The 25,896-nt window shown below is 39.1% G+C and overlaps 1 protein-coding gene and 1 pseudogene across 10 annotated transcripts in view; one reads left to right on the top strand and one right to left on the bottom strand.

The window, feature by feature from the left end:
- The window catches only part of Cpeb1 (cytoplasmic polyadenylation element binding protein 1), a 104,855-nt gene that overhangs the window by 41,653 nt on the left and 37,306 nt on the right, over positions 1–25,896 (top strand). The gene's annotated exons all lie outside the window — the stretch shown is intronic.
- LOC142837818 (U11/U12 small nuclear ribonucleoprotein 48 kDa protein-like) lies at positions 12,779–25,669 on the bottom strand (annotated as a pseudogene).

The raw sequence follows: 25,896 nt of genomic DNA, 5'->3' as shown, positions 1-25,896 counted from the left end.
GTACTGCTGGAGATAGGGAGTTAGAACTGACTCTATTACTGAACCATACCCTGAACCCTGCAAGAGATTATAGTATTGCAACTACTGTGTTAAGGTTACGCTGTTTCTCTCCTCCGCCTCCAAAAGACAGGGTTTCTCTGTGTAGCCCTAGCTGTTCTGGAACTTGCTCTGTAGATCAGCCTGGCCTTGAACCCACAGAGATGCATCTGCCTTTACTAAATACTAGGATTGAAGATGTGCATCACCACTTCAAGCAGCTTCAAATTTTTTTTCAAATTCTAAACATTTACTGAAATGTTATCTTTTCTGTCCCTTCCACAGTTTGATGGTGCCGCCTCAACACATATGTAGTGAAGAAAATTATCAAATGACTCTTCACCACTGAATGTTGGAACTATAATTTTTACATCTTGATAAAGTAAAGTTCTCATTTTGATTTTCATTTCCTTAATAAGTGGAGCAACTTTCTTTAAGCTTTTGGTCTTTTCAGTCTCTTCCCTTGGCGCAGGAAAGCCACCAGGCCATCTGAAAAAAAAAAGCCTTAAAAATTCTTGTGATCGCTTCTTTTGTTTAAGAAATTAAGAGATAGACAGATTTTAATTTGTTACCTAATTCCCAATAAGTAAGATACTCTAGAAAACTGCTGCAAAGCCAGCTTACATAACCATATGTCTTTTACTGATAAATTGAACTTTTTTAACACACAAATTCTGGCTAGGAATGATAATTGTGTATTAATACTTGTATTATTCTGTCCCTAAGTATAAAGATGTGCTCACAAGCATACCTCTCATTTAGAATAACTATGAAACCAGTTTGAACCAGTATCTTTAGTTTCTTTCCTAATGAACAGAAAAATTCAAAGCTGTAAATTGTAGAATTCAGTTTTATGTAGATTGAGTTTTTTTTTTGTCTCACAGCATTCTGGTACTCTGAACAAAATGTTACTGAAGTAACTTTGTTCCAACTAAACACCCAGAGAAATTATTAATAACTGTATAATAAAGCCAGTATACTAAGAACTTATACAAATAATAGTTCTACAGTTTTAAATATTGCTAGTACTGAGGAAATATAATTAAGTTGTTTTGAGGTGTAAGTTTTGAGTGTAGTGCTCATTCTTTACAGAGGACAGTAAATGCTGACTTTGCTGTAAATGAAAGGATATAAGATTAAAATTCATGATTAAAGAAAATAGGGCAAAGAGTATGGCTCCTGGCTGTTGTTGTATTCTATTTGGAAAAAAAACAATATTTTGACCATTTCATAATCAAGAGCAGGATAAATTACACTAACAGGATATCTGAAAAACATGCTTACCTAGAGAATTTGAACCCCCTTTATTCTAGTCCAAGAACTCTCTGTGTTCCTTCTCTAGTTTCTTGTCTCTTCTAACACTTCACTTCATTTGTGTGACGGTTTGGTTTGTCTCTACCATAGAACTTGTAAATCAGTGAAATCAAGACTTGAAGCTGTTTTTCCTCAGTCCATTTGCTTTCCTAATGCCTAATACACAAAACCAAAAAAGAAAAAAAAATAAGATATCTTCTCCATGGGTTTGTAAGTTCTTTATTCCTCTTAAACCTACAAAGTTAGGTTTTTTGTGGGGTTTTTTGTTTTGTTTTGTTTTTTTGGTTTTTCGAGACAAGGTTTCTCCGTAGTTTTTGGTTCCTGTCCTGGAACTAGCTCTTGTAGACCAGGCTGGTCTTGAACTCACAGAGATCCGCCTGCCTCTGCCTCCCGAGTGCTGGGATTAAAGGCGTGTGCCACCATCGCCCAGCAGGTTTTTTTGTTCTTTTTTCCCCTCATTTATGAAACTGAAGACTGATTTTTTTTTTATTTCATTTCTAAAACCTTGGTCGGTGTGGCACCATCACCATCTGCTGGACTATGAAAGTTGTGCACTACAAAAACTTGATCATGCCTTAATCACTTTTGAATTACTTGTGTACCAGTTTTGAACAATAGATCTTTTACTTCATTTGAAGAATGAATGAGTGCAGTTATAGATGAGGAGGCCATGCAGAGGGGTAAGAGTGAAAGCTTCAAGTCAGTACTAAGCATGGTATTTAAGGTTTTTCCTATTTGTTGGGCAATTTAGTACATTTTTGAGAGGATACTTAATTTCTAGAGGATTCAGAAAATCTATAGGAAATTATTACAAGAGTGGATATGGTAGAGCACACCTTTAATCTCAGCACTTGAGTGGCAGAAGCAGGTGGATCTCTGTAGGTGTAGAGGCCAGCCTGGTCTATATAGACCCTGTCTCAAAAAAATTAGTATGTCAGACAGTGGTGGCATCTGTTAATCCCAGCACTCGGGAGGCAGACACTGGTGTATCTCTGAGTTTGAGGCACAAAATAAGTGTAAAACAAGGATAGTTTTCTTCATCGTAATGATAGAAATTTAAATGAAAAATTATTCTATGCTCTAGGGCAAGACCTTAGAAACAGACACATAAATGTGTTATCTATGAAGAAATTATTCTGAAGGATAAAAATTAGTGTTTAAATGAGTGGAATATCTTTTGCTTCTGGGACAGGAAGGATTACTGTTGGAGACTTGGATCCTAAAATGATTAAGGGCACAGAGTCAAACCAGTTAGTTTGTTTAACCAAAAACCTGGCTTGGTACTCTTTTTTCCACCCTTTAGTCTCAGATCAGATGTTCAGTTAGGATCTCCACAAAACATATTTAGGGACTTTTTCCTCTACTTGTTAAGTGGTCATCTGTAAGCCTGTGAGTTTTTTAGGATGTTGCCAAGAGGCATTCTTAGGTAGGGGGAAAGGATTGAGTATCTGAGATCTCAAAAGAAAACCTGTTGGCCCAAATGGAGTAAACAACATCTGAGAACACCTAGAAAAGGGTGCCCCGACTTGGGAGAGTGACCTCTGTAAGCAAGAACCTGGAAGCATTCCTCTTTCGGTCAAATGCCTGCCATCTTAGTTAGAACTGTGAAAAACCACTGTAACCAAAAGCAAACCGTGGGGAGGAAAAGGTTTGTTTTCTATCAGCTTACACAACCCTAGGTCACACACCATCGCTGAGGGAGTCTCAGGGAAGGAACTCAAGGTGGGAACCTTGGGCGTAGGAAATGAAGCAAAGGCCATGGAAGAGTACAGCTCATTGACATACTCAACTTGCTTTCTTCTGACATCCAAGACCCAGGAGTGGTATCACCAACAACGGGTTGGGTTTCCCACATCAATGACTTAAGAAAATGCACTACAGGCAATCAGATGGAAGCATTTTATCATTTGTGTTTAGTTTGTGTCAAGTTGACCAAAAAACAAACAAACAAACAAAAAACAACAACAAAAAGCTAATGAGGACTACTGTCAAGTTCAGTATGTCTTAGACTTTCAGTAAATGATGGTGATTCTAATCATGTCCAGGACACATTTCCCAGGGCCACTGAACCCCCAGTTCTTGGAGTACTTACTATATTTGGAGCATCGTGAAATAGGACTTTAGTACTTGGATCCCTGGGGGATACCACTCAATTTCTTCTTACTCATTTTCTTCTCAGTGGATTTTTATCCCCTCATTTACAAAATAAGGATATGCCTCTCCTTTTTAACCCATTTCACAAAAATTGTGTTAATTGGGATAAAAGCATGAACTTGATTTCTTGTTATCAAGAGCTAAAACATTAGAAAACTGGGAAATCTTTGCATTCTGCCTTGAGTGATCTACTTTCTGTTTTGAGAATAGTGTATTTTTTTTCTGTCTTCCCAAGATGCAATAAGAAGGATAACAGGACTGAGTCTACATACACTAATAGAGAGCCTACATTTCCCAAACTCTGCTACAGCTTAGAGTAACCATGTGTTAACTGGAGAGATGGCTGCAGCTTCTAGATTTCTTCCCAGCAGAGCTGCTTATTTTTCTAGGCTTTGTTCTGCTTTCCTGTGGAGTGAGGTTTTAATATCAAACTTGCAAACCATCTAAGATAGTTCATTCATGGAATTCAGCAAGCTTTATTAATTAAAACATCACTATATTACCCCTTTTGTCTAAAATAAAAAGGACTAATAAAAACTATACAATAAGTATAATAATTATATACAGTATATAAAGGCAGTAAACACATTGACATTTTCTTGTTCATTTGCACTTGACTAATTCATAGAAAATACTCCATATCTTATTTTGTGAGTCCAAAGGACAGCTCAGCTATTCTGAAGTATTATGTTTAAGAGAAAACTAGTTTATTCATTGCTCTAGTCATTGAGATTTCTTTAGTCAGATAAACCTCATAAAAGAGTGACAGGCCTAAAGTAAAAACCTCTAGTTGACAGATTATGCTGTAAAAAGCCCATTTATCCCACAAGTCAATCACTTTGATGTTAATTATGAACAGACAATCAGAATCACCAGGTACTTAGGAAAGCTACATCTCAGAGATAAGACCAAGGCAGGAAAGGAGAAAATGCTTTCTGAGGCATGTTATCAGGGAAAATTACAGAGTTAAAAAGTTTTATTTTTTGTTTGAAATTTAGTGTAATCAAATTTTTATTGTGATCCTAATTTCATTTTGTCATTTACATCTCATGTAAAATTTAATATCTCATTTTAATATGGACTTTTTTGCAAATGCTGAAAGGAAAATTCAGTTTTACTTAGAGGGTGTTAAATCTGAGCATCTTACCCTGTTTAGTAAGAAATTCTTTAGTAATGTTGATTGTTAAAGTTTTTGTTTAAAATAGACCAAAAATCGAAAGACATCTAAGTAACTACTACTGTCTCCCAGTATTTCTCTAACATACAGATTTTATCTACATGGAATCTTTCAGACTGTACTGTGCATTAAATTCCCTATTTCTCTTCCTTTTTCTGTAATTAATTTTGAAGTTTGTATGACATTCAGCTATGTAAATAGATGCATTATAGGAGCATTATATACATGAATAAAATAAACCTTAAAACTAATTGAATTCTTGGTAGGACAGGATAGATTCAACGCAAAGCTCCATGGAGACCTAAGTGAAGAAGAGAAAACTGCTGCTAAAACCCTAATAAAATAGATATGACCAGGATCTGTTAGGAGAATGGCCCTGAGCCGTAGAAAGTGCCACAGACTAGGAGCCAGGAGCATGTGCTGGAGATTGGATTGACTGGTGCCAACAGCTCTAGACCTGGATTCTACCTCTACCTTTGGTAGCACTGTCTTTTCTGTTTACTCTGGGCCTTGTTTGTTCTCTCCAGTGAAGAGGACATTTGTCCAGGAGGTGTTTCAGTTCTTGTAGTACTTACCCCTTTGTCTCTGTTGCCTGGTCCTAGAACTTTAAGGGCTTTGATTCCCAGAGATTTTTGATCTGTATGTACTGTTTGCTTGGTTGATCAGTTTTTATGAAAGGACCTTAATTTTTAGATTCAAGGAATAGCTTTTATGATTCCGCTCATGGACATGACATTCATAAGAGTGAAGATAGTAAAATAGCAGCTCTCAAAACCCTAGGAGAGGTTAGTAGTAAACTATTGTTAAAAGATACAGATTTTTACATAGAATGAAAAAATTCTGCAAACTAAAAAGATAGCTCATACATTTAAAATGGTTGAAGTATTTAAGTTTTATACTGGGTATATTTTACCACAATAAAAATTTCTAATACAGAATACCCTTGTACATTTAACTTGGTGAAAATTCATCCATTGGATTTGAGATAATATATTGGAAACCTATCTGTTTAAAAAATGGTTGGAGGTGTAGCTTTGTAGTATGTATATATGTTGCTTAGTATGTAGCTTAGTAACTTAGAATGTGGTGTTCTTAGCACATATGAGGCCTGAGGAAGAGGCCTGGAGATTGTTTAATGTTAAAGCACATCTGCTCTTGTAGATGTCAGATGGCTCACAGCAGTCTCTAATTCCAGCTCCAAGGGATCTGATGTTCTCTTCTGGACTTACAGTCTACCTATGCATATACACACATATGCACACCATAAAAAAGATTGGTACTTAGGGGATAGCTCCATAGGTTAAATGCTTGAAGACATGAGGACCTATATTTAATCCCCACCACACTCAAAAAGTAAGATGCAGTAGAGGTGTGACTGTACTAAGCAGGCAGAGAGGAAAAACCCCTAGACTTCACTAGCCAGCCATGCTAGCCCAGTTAGTGAGTACCAGCCAAGTTCAATAAGAAGTTCTAAAAAATAAGGGTGTGGAGTGATTGAAGATGCCATTGTCAACCTCTGCCTTCCACATGTTTACCCCACATGCACACGAACATATAAACTTCCATTTAGGTACCAACTGGACTTCTCCATATTCCATAACATAAGTGAACATATTCTTTCAGCAATAGGGCCTTACCATCAGGCTTAGAGAATAGCCAATATCCTTGGCAAGAACCTTTTGTGCTTGGGATTTTTCATAGGGCCCCTTTGGCCAACAAACTCGAGAAGATGTAACTGGAGGTTTTATTTTGTGGCATAAGATGTCTGGTTGGGACATTGTCTATTCTATTATTTGGTGACTTCATTTAGACATCTCTTATATATGTATATATTTTAGGAAGCTTCTTACAATAGTGGGTTTCCATATGATTTTTCAAATGTTTTTTGTTGTTAGTTGTTCCTCCCCATATCCCCTCCTCAACTATTCTTTATTCCCTTGCATATTTAATTCTCTCAATCTAGTTCCCCCTGTTCTTTCTCCACAACAGTACAGTCTATTTCCCCTTCCTTGGAAGATCCTCTCTTCTCCCCAACTCCCTTACTGGAGATAACTTAGCTGTGATTATTTGAATTATAGCACACATATCAAAGCTCAAAAGCTTTTATACATATATAATAGAAAACACATAGTTGGCCGAGGTTTCTGTCCCACCCAGCAACACAGCAGTTCAGTCCCAAATAAACGCACAGAGGTCTACGTTAATTATAAACTGATTGGCGTATTATCTCAGACTTCTTATTAACTCTTATAACTTATATTAGTCCATAATTTTTGTCTGTGTTAGCCATGTGGCTTGGTACCTTTTTTGGCGAGGCATTCACATCTTGCTTCCTTTGTGTCTGGATAATGACTGCAGACTGACTCTTTCCTCTTCCCAGAATTCTGTTCTCATGGCCCCACCTATGCTACCTGCCTGGTTGCCCCGCCTATACTTACTGCCTGGCTACTGGCCAATCAGAGTTTATTTAAAATACAAGTAACAGATTACAGACCATGTCCCATAGCACCCCCCCCTTTTAAAAAACTAAAAGCAAAAATTCAGGAACTCTGAATTGAATCTCCTTTGTTTAGCTTTTCTCCTGAGCATTATCCATTAACAACTTGTAACCAACATTCTAAACAAAGGCAAACATCCATAATCCATTTTGGGGGGAATGTGGACATAGTTTTCTAAGATACTTCCTGCTGATTGGAGGCACTGATAATCTTACAGGGACCTAAAGAAAATTTGGAATTACAGTCAAGTCCTGACTGGAATATTTTGTGAGGCTTGTTTATCTCAGTTAGCAGTCTTGAACCTGTTCTGAATATAGAACCCAGAGGAAACTCCAGCAGAGGTCTCCTGAAATGTTGGGTCATCTGGGCCATTGCTGCTATCGGATTTTATTAAACAAGTACAAGAAACAAATCTTTACAGGATAAAACCGTTGTCCCACAGCACCCCCCCTCTTTTTCAAAACAAGAACTCTGAATCTAATCTCCCTTGTTTAGCTTTCTTCCTGACCATTATCCATAACAACTTGTAACCAACACTCTAAACAAAGGCAAACACTCATAATTCAATTTTTGGGAATGTGGACAAAGTTTTCCAGGATATTTCCTGCTGATTGGAGGTGCTGATAATCTTATGGGGACCTAGAAAAAAATTTTAATTATGATCAAGTCCTGAATGGGATATTCTGTGAGGCTTGATCATTTCAGCCAGCAGTCTTGAAACTGTTCTAGATGTAGAACTCAGACATCTGGACCATCCGCTCCTAGCGAAGATTTCTCAGGGGGTCTTCCTTGATTAAACCTTATTTTTCTTAATCCAGAATGAATCCACAGCCTCTCATTACCTTTTTCAGCAAGGCAGTCACATCTTCCTTGCTCTGTGTCTGGCTTCCTCTGTGTCTAGGTGACAACTGCAGGCTCACTCTTTCCTCTTCCCAGATTTCTGTTCTCATGGCCCTGCCTATACTTCCTGTCTGGTTGTTCCGCCTATACTTCCTGCCTGGCTACTGGCCTATCAGCATTTATTTAAAATACAAGTGACAGGGAACAGACCATTGTCCCACAGCAACACATAATGTCTGTCCTTTTGGGTCTTAGTTACCTCACTCAATATGATCTTTTCTAGTTCCACCAATTTACCAGTAAAATAGCTAAATAGTATTTCATAGTGTATATGTACCACATTTTCATTATCCACGCATTGTCGCAAAATAGGTCATTTATATTTCCTAGATATTATAGAGCAACAGTGAATGTGGCTGAGCATGTGTCTGTGGAGTGGGGTGTTGTAGAGTCCTTTGGGAATATGCCTAAGAATATGGTACTGCTATCTTGAAAGTAGATCTATTCCCAGCTTCCTGAGGAACTGTCACACCAATTTCCATAGTGGCTGTACAAGTTCACGCTCCCACCAGCAATAAATGTGTTCCCTCTCCTATATTCTTGTCTGCAGGAGCTGTCATTTGTTTTATTGATCTTGGTTATTCTGACTGATGAAGGATAAAATCTCAGTAGTTTAAATTTTTATTTCCCTAATGACAAGAATGTTGAACATTTCTTTAAGTCTTCCTCAGTCATTAGTGTTTCATCTTTTGAGAACTCTCTGCTAAGTTCTGTATCTAGTTTTTTAATTGGATTTTCATTTTAGTTTGATTTTGTGAGGGTAGTTTCAAAACAGGTAGGTTCTATATAGCACAGGCTGTCCTGGAACTCATTTTGTAAACCAGACTGGCTTTGAACTAGAAGATCTGCCTACCTCTGTCTGCCAAGTACTGTGACCAGCAGCATATGCCACTACCACTTGGTGGGTTGTTTTCTTTATGTCAATTTGTTCTTTTTAGTTCTTATATATTATGTTTTAGATAGTAACCATTTATTGGATGTATAATTGGTAAAGATCTTTTCTCATCTTGTAGTCTGTTACTTTTTCTGAATGACTATGTCCTTTACCATATAGAAGCTTTTCAGTTTTGGGAGGTCCCATTTATTAACTGTTGGTCTTCATGACTGTGCTGTTGGTGTCCTCTTCAGGAAGTTTGTTCCCCACTTTCTTTGCTGTTATATTCTTGGTTATCTGACCTTAAGTTGAGGTCCCTGATCTGTTCAGAGTTGAGTTTTGTACAGGCTGATATTTGCATTTGTCTCCATGCAGCAGCCAACCAGTCTGACCAGCACCTTGTATGCAGCCATCCAATCAATCTGACTAGCACATTTATTGAAGATGCTGTCTCCCCCCCCCCGGGGTGTGTGTGTATGTGTTTGTGTTTGTCAAAAATCAGGTGTCCACAGGTATGTGGACTTATGTCTGGGTCTTTAATTCATTTTCATTGATCAACATGTCTGGGTCTGGGATGGATGGATGGATGGATGGATGGATGGATGGATGGATGGATGGATGGATGGATGGGTGGGTGGGTGGGTGGGTTTTTGAGACCAGGTTTCTCTGTATAACAGACCTGGCTGTCCTGGAACTCACTCTGTAGACCAGGATGGCCTTGAACTCAGAGATCCACCTGCTTCTAATTCCAGAGTGCTGGGATTAAAGGCACGTGTCACCACCACCTGGCAACACACCTGTTTTTATGCCAGTATCATTCTATGTATATATATACGGCTCTGTAGTACAACTAAAATCTGGGGTGCAGTACCTCCAGCAGTTACTATCCACTCTTGCTTTAGTTCTCCTGAGGGTCTGTGTGTGAGCTTTCATATGAAGCTGAAAACTTGTGTGACAAAACTTCTCCTGGGGAGATTGAAGACACATCTACTCACCCTAAGTAGAGAGCCCATGACAGCCCAAAGTATCAGGAACACCAAGTCCAACTTGGTGAACAATGAGTTTTATTAGGATTGCTTTCTTACAGGAATGTGGATGGGGCATTGCTTATAGGAGAAGAAATGATTCAAAGATGACTGCATCACCAAAGCTAATCCCAGCCATGGCTGACAGCTCACAAAAGCTGGGAAACTTGAACGTACTGCACAGCCCGCAGGCAGCTTAACAGGTTGAGAGAATTCTTTCCAAGTGACTCAGTAAAACCTCTGCCAGGTTTCTTCTTCAAGACGGTTGGTCTGGTCTTTGAGTCATCTTTGCAGCTTGGTTCTGCTCTTCTAAGAGTACAGACTCTCCGTTTGTATTGCTTACTCTGAAAGGGAAGGCCTAGTGAATCTGATTAGTTTTAGGGACTTCCTGAAGCTATTATAGTTGTCTACCTTCGTGTTCAAGGAGCTGCCCTACTGGATGGAAGGTTTCAATCTTGGAGTAAACTGTTGCACAACATCATCCTTTCAAGTTTGGGAAAGAATTGTGATGGATAGGGATTGGGTTCAATCTGAGTTGCTACTGGTGGGATGGCCATTTTCATAATATTAATCCTACTGATACATGAACATAGGAGATCTTTCCATCTTCTGATGTTAACTCATTTTCTTGAAAGTATGCCAAAATGTTGTTTTGAAATTTCAGATGACTCTGTTTATCTTTTCACTCAATACATCTAAAGAGTTGGGGGAATTGAAAATACACCTTAGCCATTATAAAGTTTAAAATGATCTTAATCACTCAGATTAAGTAGATTTTATCAAAACTTGTGAGCTATAGATTTTAATGTATTCTGCAGAAACCATCTACAATAAAACTTTATTAGTAAAGTCAATTCTTACTGTTAAGCTAATTAGTTTAGACTTTCTTGGCATTTTACTCTGAATATTTTGATCACAGCAAAAAGGTAGAAAGAATTACAAAAGGAGTGAGTGAAATATCTACCATCAAGAATTGATAAGCATTTTATCATACTCATTTTAATTATGCAGCTGTTTACTCCTCTAGCCATTTGAGTATGTTTTGTTTTTATGATTCAGTCCAAAGTAACTATAGTATGGGTATGATGTGAGTGTCATATATCAATCTGTTGATTTCATTGATTAAGTAATAAACAAACTGCTTGGCCTCATAGCTTAGAACATAGGTGGGTGGAGTAAACAGAACAGAATGCTGGGAGGAAGAGGAAGTGAGCTCAGACTCGACAGCTCTGCTCTCAGGAGCAGAGACGCCATGCTCCCCTCGCCCCGCTAGATGCACTTGATGAAGCCCCGACCCAGGATGGACGTAGGCTAGAATCTCCCTGGTAAGCTACCTCGTGGGCTACACAGATTATAAGAAATGGGCTAGTCCAGGTGCGAGAGTTAGCCTAGAAGAGGCTAGATAGAAATGGGCCAAGCAGTGTTTAAATGAATACAGTTTGTGTGTTGTTATTTCGGGCATAAGCTAGCAGGAGGCCAGGGTGCTGGGGATGCAGCCCCGCCGCTCTTATTACTACATGGGTATAGCTTACCCTTGAATATTCAGTAACCACTGTTAACTGTTCATCATTTATAAATTTATAAATGTTGTTTTATATGTCAGCATTATATACCTTTATAAGTAAACAATATTGCACTATATTAAAATACTACATTTTGTTTTATTTTCACTTGGACTATATCCATGTTTGGGAAGTTATAGGTAAAGCTGTTACCATTCTGTACAGTTAGAGGAATGCAACTCAAGTTCTAATTGATCCTAATAAAAACCCTGAGTCAGATATTAGGGGGTGAAAGCTGAGAGATCAGAAAGCAGACCAGCCATCCACTACAGAGACCTTTTACCACTACTGAATCCTCAGACCTAAAGGGTGATCCTGTCCTCAGACTTCATGCTCAGGCTGCAACTGTCTCCACCAAACCTCAGACTGCACTGCACTTGTCTCCGCCTGCCTCATACTCCTCTCTCTGCCCAGCCATATCACTCCTATCTCCACTCTGTAGTGCTGGGATTAAGGTGTGGGATCCCATCCCCTTTGTGTGCCCTCTGTTTCTCTTTTAGACAGATTCAATCTCCTTTAGCCCATGGTGGCCTTGAACTAACAGAGATCCCTTTCCTTGTCTCCCAAGTCCTGGGATTAAAGGTGTGTGCCACCACTTCCTGGCCTCTGGTGGCTTAGCTCTGCATTCGGATCTTCAGGCAAGCTTTATTTGTTAAAACATAAACAAAATATCACTACAGAGGTATATAAACGTTTTATTCTTTTTAGTTGAGTTTCTAAATAGAATTTTCTGAGTATGTGTATTTAATCTTATAAGAAGTTGCCACCCTTTTCCAGAGTGGCTGTTTCTAGAATGTTAATTCTGGTAGGTAATAACCAAATGCTGGCAATATATGCTTTTCTCAGCTGAATAGTGTGGTAGGTGTGTCCTCGTGATCCATTGTGTGACTTGAATTGCTTTGATTGTTCATGATACTGAGTATTTCTTTTAAGGTTTTCTTGGCTGTTTATAATCCTTCTGGAGAGCTTTGCAGATCTGGTGCCATTTTAAAAATTAGGAAACTTTACCTCTGAAATTCCTTCTATACTCCATACATTAGCTATTCGTTAAAGTTATAGATATTTTTAATATTTTGTGGTTTGCCTATTTATTTCCTTGTGTCTTGATCAGAGATGTTTGATTTTGATAATTTACCAAAACTTCTCAAATGATCGTTTTATTCTATGACTTCCATGTCTTTGGACTGGAGATAGAGTTCAGTGGTAGAATGCTTGCCTAACATGTGTGAACCCTGGGCTCAATCCAGCACTGTGCAAATTGGAAAGGAAAAAAAAGTTTCCATCTCCAAAGGCCCCAGCCCAGCACCTACCAGGTTCATAGTTTCACTATGCATTTTTGCCTGTAGATACAGGACATCTAGGCTCATTTTTCCATGCCCATTTGTTTTTTTTTCTTTTTTAAGACAGGGTTTCTCTGTAGCTTTGGAGCCTGTCCTGGAACTAGCTCTTTTAGACCAGGCTGGTCTCGAACTCACAGAGATCCGCCTGTCTCTGCCTCCTGAGTGCTGGGATTAAAGGTGTGCACCATCACCGCCGGCTTTCCATGCCCATTTGTAAGAAATCTTTTTGCCACTGAGTTACAGACAAGCAGACAGGGATCTATGACTATTCTGACTACTAATTAGGTGGGAAATAACTTTTTGACAATATAGAATCATCAGTATGTAAAGGTGGTATATAAACATTATTATGTGATTTTTCTCATAGGTTACAAGCAAGAAAAACATAGACCACAATAGATATGAGTACTGCAAAATAGAGAATAATGATTTTTTTCTCTTCAGTAGTTTACAATCCTCATTTTTAGTAAAATAAACAACATAAGTAAAAGCAAGACAGGCTGTTAACATCCCAATTTTTAAAAAAAAAAAGTTTACTAATGTGATTTCCTGACTACTAAGCAATGTGTAAGAAGAGGAATTAAAGAGCTTTCTTTTTTGGCTCTATATTATATTTTACCAGGATCAATATATGGAAAATATCTATGTGGTTAAAGGAGGAAATAAATGAGAATAATATATAAAGGATCTAAAACAAGCAAACAAAATACTGTTACATAAAAGTTCTAGGTACCATGAAAACTTGAACTTTTTTCCAATTGTATTTTTAAACAATGGAAATGTAAAAAAAAGCCAAGATCAGCTTTTGTAAATTACATTATTTTATATGTTTCATTGAAGGAACTTTTGTATTACAATCATAGAGAAGAACTATAGTTTGCTTCATATTTATGAAAATTTTCCTAAATGAAAACTTTCATTTAGTTTAATAAAATAAAATAAGAGTCCTTTTATTTTAGACTATTTTGTAAACGACCAAACCACCAGAACATTGTTATACAACAGTAAAATATTCTCTTGAATTAAATTTTGTTTGATTTTAAAAAATAAAACAAACAAACAAACAAGAACAACCAAAAAGCCAAAAGCCAGCAAACAAGCAAGAGAATATAGAAAAGTACCTACTTAGAGCTGTTAACTTTCTAAGTACTCAACACCCTGGGTATTTCCAAGCACCTTCATTGCCATCAAGAACAGCAAAATGATTTGTCATGCTTTTTTTATTATTATTATTTATTTTTATTGAAGAAAAAAAATTTCCGCCTCCTCCCAGCCTCCCATTTCCCTCCCCTTCCTCCCACTCCTCTCCCCCTCCCCCCACTTCTCTCCCCCTCCCTCTCCAGTCTGAAGAGCAGTCAGGGTTCCCTGCCCTGTGGAAAGTCCAAAGTCCTCCCCCCTCCATCCTGGTCTAGGAAGGTGAACATCTAAACTGGCTAGGCTCCCACAAAGCCAGAACATGAAGTAGGATCAAGACCCAGTGCCATTGTCCTTGGCTTCTCAGCAACCCTCATTTCCGCCATATTCAGAGAGTCCGGTTTTATCCCATGCTTTTTCAGTCACAGTCCAGCTGGCCTTGGTGAGCTCCCAATAGATCAGCCCCACTGTCTCAGTGGGTGGGTGCACCCCTTGTGGTCCTGACTTCTTTGCTCATCTTCTCCCTCCTTCTGCTCCTCATTGGGACATTGGGAGCTCAGTCCGGTGCTCCAGTGTGGGTCTCTGTCTCTATCTCCATCCATCGCCAGATGAAGGTTCTATGGTGATATGCAAGATATTCATCAGTATGGTTATAGGATAGGGTCATTTCAGGTTCCCTATCCACAGCTGCCCCAGGAACTAACTGGGGACATTGCCCTGGGCACCTGGGAGCCCCTCTAGGTCCAAGTCTCTTGCCAACCCTAAGATGGCTCCCTTAATTAAGATATGTGCTTCCCTGCTCTCCTATCCAACTTTCCTTTATCCCAATCATCCCGTTTCCCCAAGTTCCCCCCATCCTCCCCTTCTCACTTTCTCTCCCCATCTCCCTTTACCCCCCTCCCAATCCACCCCCAAGATCCCAATTTTTTGCCCGGCAATCTTGTCTACTTCCCATAACCAGGAGGATTGCTATATGTTTTTCTTTGGGTTCACCTTCTTATTTAGCTTCTTTAGGATATCATATTATAGACTCACTGACCTTTATTTGTGGCTAGAACCCAATTATGAGTGAGTACATCCCATGTTCATCTTTTTGGGTCTGGGTTACCTCACTCAGGATAGTGTTTTCTATTTCCATCCATTTGCATGCAAAAATCGAGAAGTCATTGTTTTTTACCACTGAGTAGTACTCTAATGTGTATATATTTCACACTTTCTTCATCTATTCTTCCATTGAAGGACATCTAGGTTGTTTCCAGGTTCTGGCTATTACAAATAATGCTGCTATGAACATAGTTGAACAAATGCCCTTGTCATATGATCGGGCATCTCTTGGGTATATTCCCAAGAGTGGCATTGCTGGGTCCAGGGGTAGGTTGATCCCGAATTTCCTGAGAAACCGCCACACTGATTTCCAAAGTGGTTGCACAAGTTTGCATTCCCACCAGCAGTGGACGAGGGTACCCCTTCCTCCACAACTTCTCCAGCAAAGGCTATCATTGGTGTTTTTGATTTTAGCCATTCTGACTGGTGTAAGATGATATCTCAAAGTTGTTTTGATTTGCATTTCCCTGATCGCTAAGGAGGTTGAGCATGACCTTAAATTCACTGCTTAGAATAAAGACAGTACAGATTAGTCAGAGTCAACAAACCCTGCAACTGCCACACAGCGCCAGCCCATGGACTTTAAAAGGCATTCTTAGTCTTTCTTGTTCTGAATAATGTTGTCAGGCCTCAGGGTTGCTTTCTCTTCCTGAAACTGACGTTTTTTTCATCTAATTCTTTTTTGCTGTACTTAGCTTTCATTTGATCATTGCACAGTTGGAGCTCAGCTTCAGAATCTTTCAACTTTTCTCTTTGTCTAATAAACAACAGTCTTCATCTTAACTACATGCTCTCATTTCCATTTGTGCCAGACACCCTTAGGAAGTGGTCTTTTCTTGTTACTAATTGCAAAATAAGTAAGAACTGCCAATTTCCCACTTCAGTCATTCTCATGATGTGTATCGTTTGTGACATTATTTTGTCTATGTGCATCTTCTTAACAATATATTTCTTGTTACGATAAAATCCATGTTCACCATTTTCAGCGCAGAGACCACCCAAGGATACTGTTTTCTGGGATCCTTTTACCATTGACTTAAAGGATAGGATTACTTCTCAACTACTGTAAGAGCCAAAGAGTCTTGTTATCTTTTTAACATCTTCTCATCATAGGTTCCAAAAATGCTTTTTAACTTACATATTTTACTAGAAAAATTTTTGAAACATATTTGTTATAATAATGAGCATTATTATCAAGATAATAGCCATTCTCTTATGTAAAGATAATTAAACCATTCGCATACTGGTTATACTATAAGCATAATTAATGCATTCACAAATATTTTGTTAATATTTTTTGCTTTATTTTATGACTATGTTTTGTCTTTCTCATCACTGTCTTCTTGACTCAGAATTTTTATCTTTATTTCCTTTTCATTTGTGTGGGCTTTTACTGAGAACTCTACTATGTCATAATCTGTCAACATCTAACTAGCCAAATGAATCCTACCAGATGGTCGTAAATCTACTACTGACGGCCTTTTTTTTTTTTTAGCATCATCCTCTGCTTTTTACCATTCTTTTTGCAAACAGTTACTGACTTCTTCCCATGTGCGCTTTACCACATTCCAGCTTACCTCAGCATGTAATCTTTTTGGTTCCATTCTTAGCTCTCTAGGACCAGTGTCTTCTTTTATCTTTCACTTCTGCAGGGATTTCAGGTAAGATTATTCAACTTTTTGGCTATTATCTTGATTGACTTTAGCAGCAAAGTCTACAGACAAATCACTGTCACTTTCAACAACTAGAGAACCAGAGTGCTATTTTTCTGTCTCTTCAATGACAAAATCATGAAGGGCAAGAAGCAAGTCACAGACAGACCATTTGTGGTTCAGAGGAACTTCAACGGGCACTGAAGAATATATTTTTATTCTGATGTAGTCTGATTATTTAACTATAATAATCACTGACTTTTCCAACTTCAGTTGTAATTTTTTTAATTGTCTGGAACTGAATCTTTATCCAAAGTAACTTTATTCTTCTCATAGAAAAAGGAAAATGAAACAGGATTATATATTCGTCTTCTTTTTTTTTTAAATTTTTTTATTAATTTATTTATTTATTAAAGATTTCTGTCTCTTCCCCGCCACCGCCTCCCATTTCCCTCCCCCTCCCCCAATTAAGTCTCCCCCCAGCCCGAAAAGCAATCAGGGTTCCCTGTCCTGTGGGAAGTCCAAGGAACCCCCACCTCCATCCAGGTCTAGTAAGTTGAGCATCCAAACTGCCTAGACTCCCACAAAGCCAGTGCGTGCAGTAGGATCAGAAACCCATTGTCATTGTTCTTGAGTTCTCAGTAGTCCTCATTGTCCGCTATGTTCAGAGAGTCCGGATTTATCCCAGGCTTTTCCAGACCCAGGCCAGCTGGCCTTGGTGAGTTCCCAATAGAACATCCCCATTGTCTCAGTGTGTGGGTGCACCCCTCGCGGTCCTGAGTTCCATGCTCGTGCTCTCTCTCCTTCTGCTCCTGATTTGGACCTTGAGATTTCAGTCCAGTGCTCCAATTTGGGTCTCTGTCTCTGTCTCCTTTCATCTCTTGCTGAAGGTTAATATTCAGGAGGATGCCTATATGTTTTTCTTTGGGTTCTCCTTATTTAGCTTCTCTAGGATCACTAATTATAAGCTCAATTCGTCTTCTTTGATATAGCCCAGTTTCCTCAATCTGCAAGATTCCATGTGCTTTGCTAGGAATGATTTATGTATGTGATGATTGTAGTCATAAGGATATGTTGCTATTTCATCCTTGGCCTCCACTTCATCTTTGGGGTCCAGCTGATCCAGGCTTCACTTCAAGCACACAATCAAATCCTCTAGCATCTGTCAGCATATTCCATGAACTTGCTCTGCAAATATTTTAACATTGTTTCTGAATTTATTTCATTATCCAATTTTAAGTGGTTTATGTTTATGCTGTGTAAACATGCTGACTTTGACGATAAGTGAAGTGACACTGTTTGATTAAATATTCATAATCTCAGTATCTCCTGGTTTAAAGTCCATGTCCTAAAGGAGCAATAGACTATAAAGCAACACTACATTTTGCTCCCTCGTAAGTCTGCTTTAGGCAGTCTCAGAGGTACTATCCATGTGGTCTGAATCATATTGACAGCAGTTACTATCCACTGTATCCCTAAAGGATTAAGGTGTCAACCTCTAGAAGCATTAGAAAAGTACTTTATTTTATATAAATCTTGGATGTTGTACCTAGAGAGGTTTTTTTAATTCTGCAGATATGACTTAGATGCTTCAGAGAGTGATGACTTGAATAATAATCAACTCCAGACTCACTTTACTACCCTAAAGTATGAATAAAAACCTCTCCTCACTGATTTTCCTACATACTTTATCTTAGTGCCTGGCATCCACATGTGCTTCAAAAGTTCTTCTGTGGTACTAAAACATTGCTGTTGTTGATGTATCTCTCCTCTACAGTAGCATATTTTGGCACTAATTGGACTCCCTCCTCCCTCTGCAACTAGTCCTAAGGCATGTTGGTATAGAGATTTTAAACTAAATATGGTTCAAGTGAATGTTTAATGACTAGTGAAACCCTATTGGTACCTTGAACTCAAAAGTGGGACCTGAAATTGTTATAAATAATCAGATGAGGTATGCATAGGATATATGACATACCCAGTAAGGTTCCTGACGTGAGAAAGATTCAAAATCATGGGGAGACAAGATGGTTTTCGCTTTTGTAAGATTAGAACTGGCAAAGAACAACATCAAACTAAATGGAGAGAAACTCACAGCGAACAAAACAAGGTTGTCCACTCGCTCTATACGTATTCAATATAGTTCTTGAGGTCCTATCTAGAGCAATACAACAACAAAAAGAGATCAAGGGGATACAAATTGAAAAAGAAGAAGTCAAACTTTCACAATTTGGATGATATGATAGTTTATATAAGCTACCCCAAAAATTCTACCAAGGAACTTCTACAACTCATAAACATTTTCAGTAATGTAGCAGGATACAAGATTAACTCAAAAAAATCAGTAGCTCTCCTTTACACAGATGATAAATGGGCTGAGAGAGAAATCAAACATCACCCTTCACAATAGCCACAAATAGCATAAAGTATCTCAGAGTAACTCTAGCCAAACAAGTGGAAGACTTGTAAGACAAGAACTTTAAATCTTTGAAGAAAGAAATTGAAGAAGACACAAGAAAATTTAAAGATCTCCCATGCTCTTGGGTAGGTAGAATCAACATTAGTAAAAATGGCAATCTAACCAAAGCAATCTACAGATTCAATGCAATGCCCATCAAAATCCCAGCAAAATTCTTTACAGACCTCAAAAGAACGGTACTCAACTTCATATGGAAAAGCAAAAGACCCAGGATGGCCAAAACAATCCTGTACAATAAAAGAACTTTTGGAGGCATCACAATACTTGACTTCAAACTCTACTCCAGAGCTACAGTACTGAAAACAGCCTGGTATTGGCATAGAACAGGCAAAGAAAAACACAATAAGATGAAAACCACAAAGGTCTATGAACTTGTTACCCACAAGAAGGACAATGATAATTAGGAAAAAGCTAGTTAGGAACCCAAAGTGCTTCTTCACATCACATATCACACTTGGAGACATTGTGAGAATACCCACTCAGGCAGTGAAGGCAGCCTTTGTTTGCACAAGTCAAACCTTTTAAGGAATATTTTAAAAAGGAAATTCAATGTGGACCAGACTTTGACCCTAGGTTTTATAAGGAAGTCTTAAAATTTTATAAATATGTCTACATGAATGATGACACCAAGGGTGAGCCCTGACATAATAGAATTAAATTTTGCAGATCCATATATTGGGCATCTGAGGTATGTGGCAACTATAGAAAATTTTGGTTTATATCATCAAAAAAGGTGGAATTCACTGACATTAGGGCACAGACTGGTGAATTGTGGATCAAGAATGAAAAGATCATGGGCTAGAGAGATGGCTTGGTGGAGGAAATGTTTGCTATGTAAGTCTGAAAACCTTAGTTCATTCAAATCCACAGAACTCACATAAAAACCAATCTCAGATGCTGCTATTGGGAGATGGGAGGCAAAGGTCTTTGTATCGGTAGAGCGTGCAGGTCAGCTAGTCTATCATATGCTTCAGTGAGCAGAGAGACCTTTCCCAAAGTAGAAGGTGAGAGCCAAAACTTGACGTCGTCCTCATACTTCATACATGTGCTGTGGTGTAAACACATGTATATTTTACCCTAGACAGTATAATATATTTGAGATTTACTAAAATGGGACAAAAATGTAAAATCTAAACATATTAATGTTTATTTTAAAGACTGTTAATAGAAACTAGTTTGAAATAATTTACAAAATTTATTGAAGATTATTAAGAGTAGTTGATTAAAGTAATTCAATGATAGTATTTTTAATTATGGGAAATGCAAAAGGAGCTTAATATGCTTGTTGCACCTGATCCCTAATGGCATAGATTAGTGTATAGCTTAATGTAGAAGGCAGTACTTTAAATGTCCTAGCTATCATGCATTGTCTGTATTTTGAACTCTTCTACCTGTTAGCACTCAAATTAACAACAAATTCTTCTCTAGAGTATGAATTTCTAGGGAGTTGCAGTTAACTCACTTTAGCCTTTTATGATTGGTTAACAGTGTGAGAGAGAAGGTTAAAAAGTAATCTGAGCTGCTGAGCTTTTAATCCCAGCATTCAGGAGGCAGAGGCTGGTGGATCTCTGTAAATTTGAGGCTAACCTGGTTTACAAGAGCTAGTTTCAGGACAGGCTCCAAAGCTACAGAGAAACCTTGTCTCGAAAAACCAAATAAATAAATAAATAAATATAAAAAAGGGTAATCAGAACCTGATGATTGATTTTGATCTTAGTGAGTCATTGAGAATATTATTTGGGACCTTGACTACCATGAAACAAAAAGAGATAGTAAAGTAAGGATAGGGTGAATTACTGAGGAGCAAGAATCTTGGATTGACATTAAAAGCAAATCCAATTTATCCCACTGAGCCATCTCACCTGCCCTGCGAATCAAATTTAGAGTGGCATTACTAGAAAACCTACTCAAATTGTGGTTAGCAGACCAAAAGCACTGATAACCCTTCAGTGTTAGTTATAGATGCAGACCTTAGGTCCAGCCTTGTGACATAAACATATAGCCCCAGAAGTTTAATTAAATTGGGAGGCTCTTTGTGAGCCCTGGGACCAGCCTAAGTTGACCCAACTAGACCCAACTCAAAAGAGCCAAATAAGTTCTTAAAAATAAACTGTATTAGCTTATAGAAATTTTTTAAATAATTTTTATTTTTTGAGAATTTTTTGTGCAGTGTATTTTGGTCACCTCTTGACATCTCTCAGATCCAATCTCTTTCTTCAGTCCACCCAGCTGCCCACCTTTAAAGTAGCCAACAAGTACTATTTTACTGCCCATAAGCTCTTCTGTGTGTGGACTTTGCTAAAGGGAGTTTACCCTGCCAGGGAGTTCACTCTTAAAACTAACTAGCCATCTCCTAGGCAGCTATCAGTTGCTAGTAGCTCCTCTGCTAGAGGTGGGACTTCATATCCATCTCATCTGTCCACACTGGAATTTTGTCTGTCCTGAGCCTGTGGAGTCTTGTTCATGCTATCTTAACTTTTGTCAATCCTTGGAGCCAATTGCCCTTCTGTGTTCATAAAGCAGTTACAGTTATCAGCTACCTCTGGCTCTTACATACCCTCTTCCACAAGGATCCTTGAGCCTTGGGATGAAGAGATGTGTTATAGATGTCTTGTTTAGGATTGAGAATTCTTCAGTCTTTTTCCTCTATGCATCAGTCGTTTGCAGATCTGTGTTGATCGCCATATACTGCACAAAAAGGCTTCTCAGATGAAGGTTGAGAGATGCAATAATCTACGAGTACAATTGACAAGTCAGAGTTTAAGTACTGAAAAGACAAAGAGCACAGATTTTTGTTATTGTTATTATTACTATAATTGTGGTGTAGATGCCATGAATTTCTAGGGAGTTGCAGTTAACTCACTTTAGTCTTTGATGATTGGTTAACAGTGTGAGAGAGGAGGTTAAAAAGTAATCTCAGCCGCTGGGCGGTAGTGGCACACGTCTTTAATACCAGCACTCTGGGTACATTGTTTGTTTTCAACCTGGTTCCTCTTCCATTTGTTTTAGTATCCATAGCCTTCTCTCTGTTTCTCTTAGCTGTGAAAGCAGAGAATCTTTATAACATTCAGCCTTAATGATGTCAAAAAGGAGAACCTCTAAGGCATTAAAGCACTGTTCTTTTCTTCTGCTTGACAGAGACCTAAGAATGTTACTTGTGGTGGACTCTAAGCAATTTGATGCTGAGTTTCTTTTAGTAGAGGAACTATGGGAGACAGGTTCTCATGCTGAGGCTGGAAAAGAGCAGAGCTGTAACTGTGGTGCCAGGAGCCTTGGGACCCAGTGTGTCTGTGCTTACATCTGCGAAGGGATGTTCTACTTTAGGAACATCTCTACATTTTTTTGTTGCTGTGATTTGAGCATCTGAGGCTGTAATTTTTATTATAAAGAACAGAGGGAAAAACAAAAAGAACAGAGAGGCCGGGCGGTGGTGGCGCACGCCTTTAATCCCAGCACTCGGGAGGCAGAGGCAGGTGGATCTCTGTGAGTTCGAGGCCAGCCTGGTCTACAAGAGCTAGTGCCAGGACAGGCTCCAAAGCTGCAGAGAAACCCTGTCTCGAAAAACCAAAAAAAAAAAAAAAAAAAAAAAAAGAACAGAGAGGGCTGGAGAGATGGCTCAGAGGTTAAGAGCACTGCCTGCTCTTCCAAAGGTCCTGAGTTCAATTCCCAGCAACCACATGGTGGCTCACAACCATCTGTAATGAGGTCTGGTGCCCTCTTCTGGCCTGCAAGCATACACACAGACAGAATAGTGTATACATAATAAATAAATAAATATTTTTTAAAAAAAGAACAGAAATTGGAGTTGGAGAGATAGCTCAGCTGTTTAAAACTGGCTACTCTTCCAGAGAATGCAAGTTTAATTCTCAGCGCCCACATAGCAGCTCATAATCCTATAACTCCAGTACTGGGGGATCAGACATACTCATTTGGCTTCTGCAGACATAGGCAAGCATGTGATGCACAGGCATGCGTGTAGGCAAAATATCCATACACATAAAAAATAAAGGTGAAAACCCTTGTAAATGAATAGAAGTTAGGCTGTTGAGATAGCTTAGTGGGTAAAAATACTCGCTTCCAAATGCTTTCCTGAGTTTGATCCCTAGGACCCACATGGTGACGCAAGAGAATCAACCCCCAGATCTTGTCCTCTGACCGCATGCATGTATGCATGCATCCTCATCAAAAAGTACATGTAATTTATAAAATGTTTACTTGGCTTACAGTTCTCAAGAGGGGAAATCTGAGGTTGGTGCCAACATCTGGTGTCAATACCTGATGTCCGTAGTATAACAGGGTGCCAAGGATGCACTAGCTACAGAGTCTTTTCCTCTTACATATTCACCTAGGGAGCCTGTTGGCATCCTCTAGCTCAAGATAGAAATTTAGGGGTTACATTTCATTTGTTTATTTGGTTTTTTTGAGACATGTTTTCTCTGTTCAGTCCTGGCTGTCCTGGAACTTCACTCTGTAGAAACCAGGTGGGCCTTAAACTCAGAGATCTACCTGCCTCTGCCTCCCCAGTGCTGGATTAAAGGCGTGTAATACCAAGCCTGGCTGGAATTAGATTCTAATACATGAACTTCTGGGGACACATTGAAACCATAGCCAGACTATAGCCAACTTTGAATTAGTTTATTTCCTGAATGTACTCAGTTGTTCAGGAAATTGGGAGGAAAACTACAGAAAGTTATCAGTCTTTTTAAAGCCGGGCAGTGGTGGCACACTCCTTTCGTCCCAGCACTTGGGAGGCAGAGAGAGGTGGATCTGTGTGTCTGTGTGAGTTCAAAGCCAGCCTGGTCTACAAGAGCTAGTTCCAGGACATACTCTAAAGCTATAGAGAAACCCTGTCTCAAAAAAACCAAACTAATAAATAAATAAGTAAGTAAGTAAGTAAGTAAGTAAGTGTATGAGAGACAGAGAGAGACAGAGAGAGAGAGAAACTATGAATGAAGTAGCTGAGAGGTCAGAAGAGGCATCTGATACCCTGGAACTGGAATTACAAATGGTTGTGAGCTTCTTTGTGGGAACTGGGAACTGAATCCAGGACCTCTCCACGAATAGTCACTGCTCTTAATCACCTTACCAGCCCCTGGAAAAGATTTTTAAAGGGAAACAATATTTTAAATTTGAATTGACTTAAGCTTTATTGGAAGCTTTGTATAGATAATAAAACCCATCTACTGGGAGAAGTTTTGTATATAAAGAAACTTCTAGGAGAAACCATTTGAGATAGTTCAGAACATTGCTAGAGTAGGAATAACTTCGGTCTGCTGGGCACCACTGTTCAATGTCTTTTCAATACTTAAGTGGCTCTTAACAGATTATGAAGACTATCCTCTAATAAAAAAGGTCCAGGTGCCTGTGTGGCTTCAGATATAAATTTGAGAGGCTTAATTGATCTTATGTTCATTAAAATTAATCTTTGCTCATCAGTTCTTTTGATACTTTATGTGGTAGCTTCTGCTATGTGTTTACTTCTCAGTTTTCCTCTTTCTTAACTTTTATTGATTCCTTGTGGATTTCACATCATTCATTTTGATCCCACTTTTATCTCCCTGTTTCTCAAATGTGCCCTCTGCCCTTGTAACCCCCCCCCCAAAAAAACAAAACCAAATTCAAAAGAAAAACCAAAAGCCTAACAAAACAAAAACACAATAAAGACAATAGAGAAGAATCTTTTCATGGAAGCTTTAGTGTGGCCTCATGAGTCACACAGTTCACCCTTTAATCCATACATCTTTACTTGTAAATGTTCACTGTTATGAGTCATTGGTCTGGCTCCAGGCCTCTGGTGTCTGCTACACCACCGTTATTGGGCTCTCACTAGGGCTCCTCTTAGTTATCCTTTTGTTGTCCTTTGTCATGGAAATCCGCTGTTTTGGATTTGTAAGTTCATCCCCTACACATGCTCCAGCAGTTTGTAGATGAGGTGGATGTTGGGGTGGGCTAACTCATAGCCCTGGTTCTGGGCCTGGGTGGTAGCTGGGTTGGGCAGGTTGCCAGCTTTCCCTCATGGTCACGGCCCAGATGAACTCTGCAGCACTGCCTTTGCTAGCTCACCCAATGCAGCCTACAGCAAAGAACTGGGCAAGTTCTCCTGCCCTTGGTCCCTCAGATCCTGTCCCACTCACTCTTATCTCCAGGACCAGCTCTACTGTTTTGCCCAGGCACGGTGCAGGGCCCTCCCTCCTGATCGTTGTAGGTGGCATACAGGGAGGGAGGTGGTGGAGTCAGTTCTTCTGCTCTCATGTCCTCAGGGTTGGTTCACCTGCGTCCCTGAACAGGTCAGCTCTAGTGTGCTACCTAGACAGGAAACAGAGGCTCCTTTCTCATGCACTACAGTCAATGAGAGTCAGGACTAACTCACCTGCTCTTGTGATCCCAAGTGACAGAGGATGGCGTCTTTCCCTCACCCATGCCACCACATGGCAGACAAGGGGAATGGGGTTCAACTCCCCTGCTCTCATGCGCTCAGGGATGGCTCACCTGTGTCCCTGACTACAAGGTCAACTCTAGTGTGCTTCCCAGATGAGGTAGACACCTATAGTGAGGAATAGGGGGCGTGAGCTCTCTTCTGATATAGGTAGGGCCAGCTGACTTTTTACAGTATCCAGCAAGGGGCAGGACCAGTGAAGGGAAGGGCT

The sequence above is a fragment of the Microtus pennsylvanicus genome, chromosome 18 (genome assembly GCF_037038515.1).
Source record: "Microtus pennsylvanicus isolate mMicPen1 chromosome 18, mMicPen1.hap1, whole genome shotgun sequence".
NCBI classification, from domain to species: domain Eukaryota; kingdom Metazoa; phylum Chordata; class Mammalia; order Rodentia; family Cricetidae; genus Microtus; species Microtus pennsylvanicus.
This window is presented reverse-complemented; position numbering and strand designations above follow the sequence as displayed.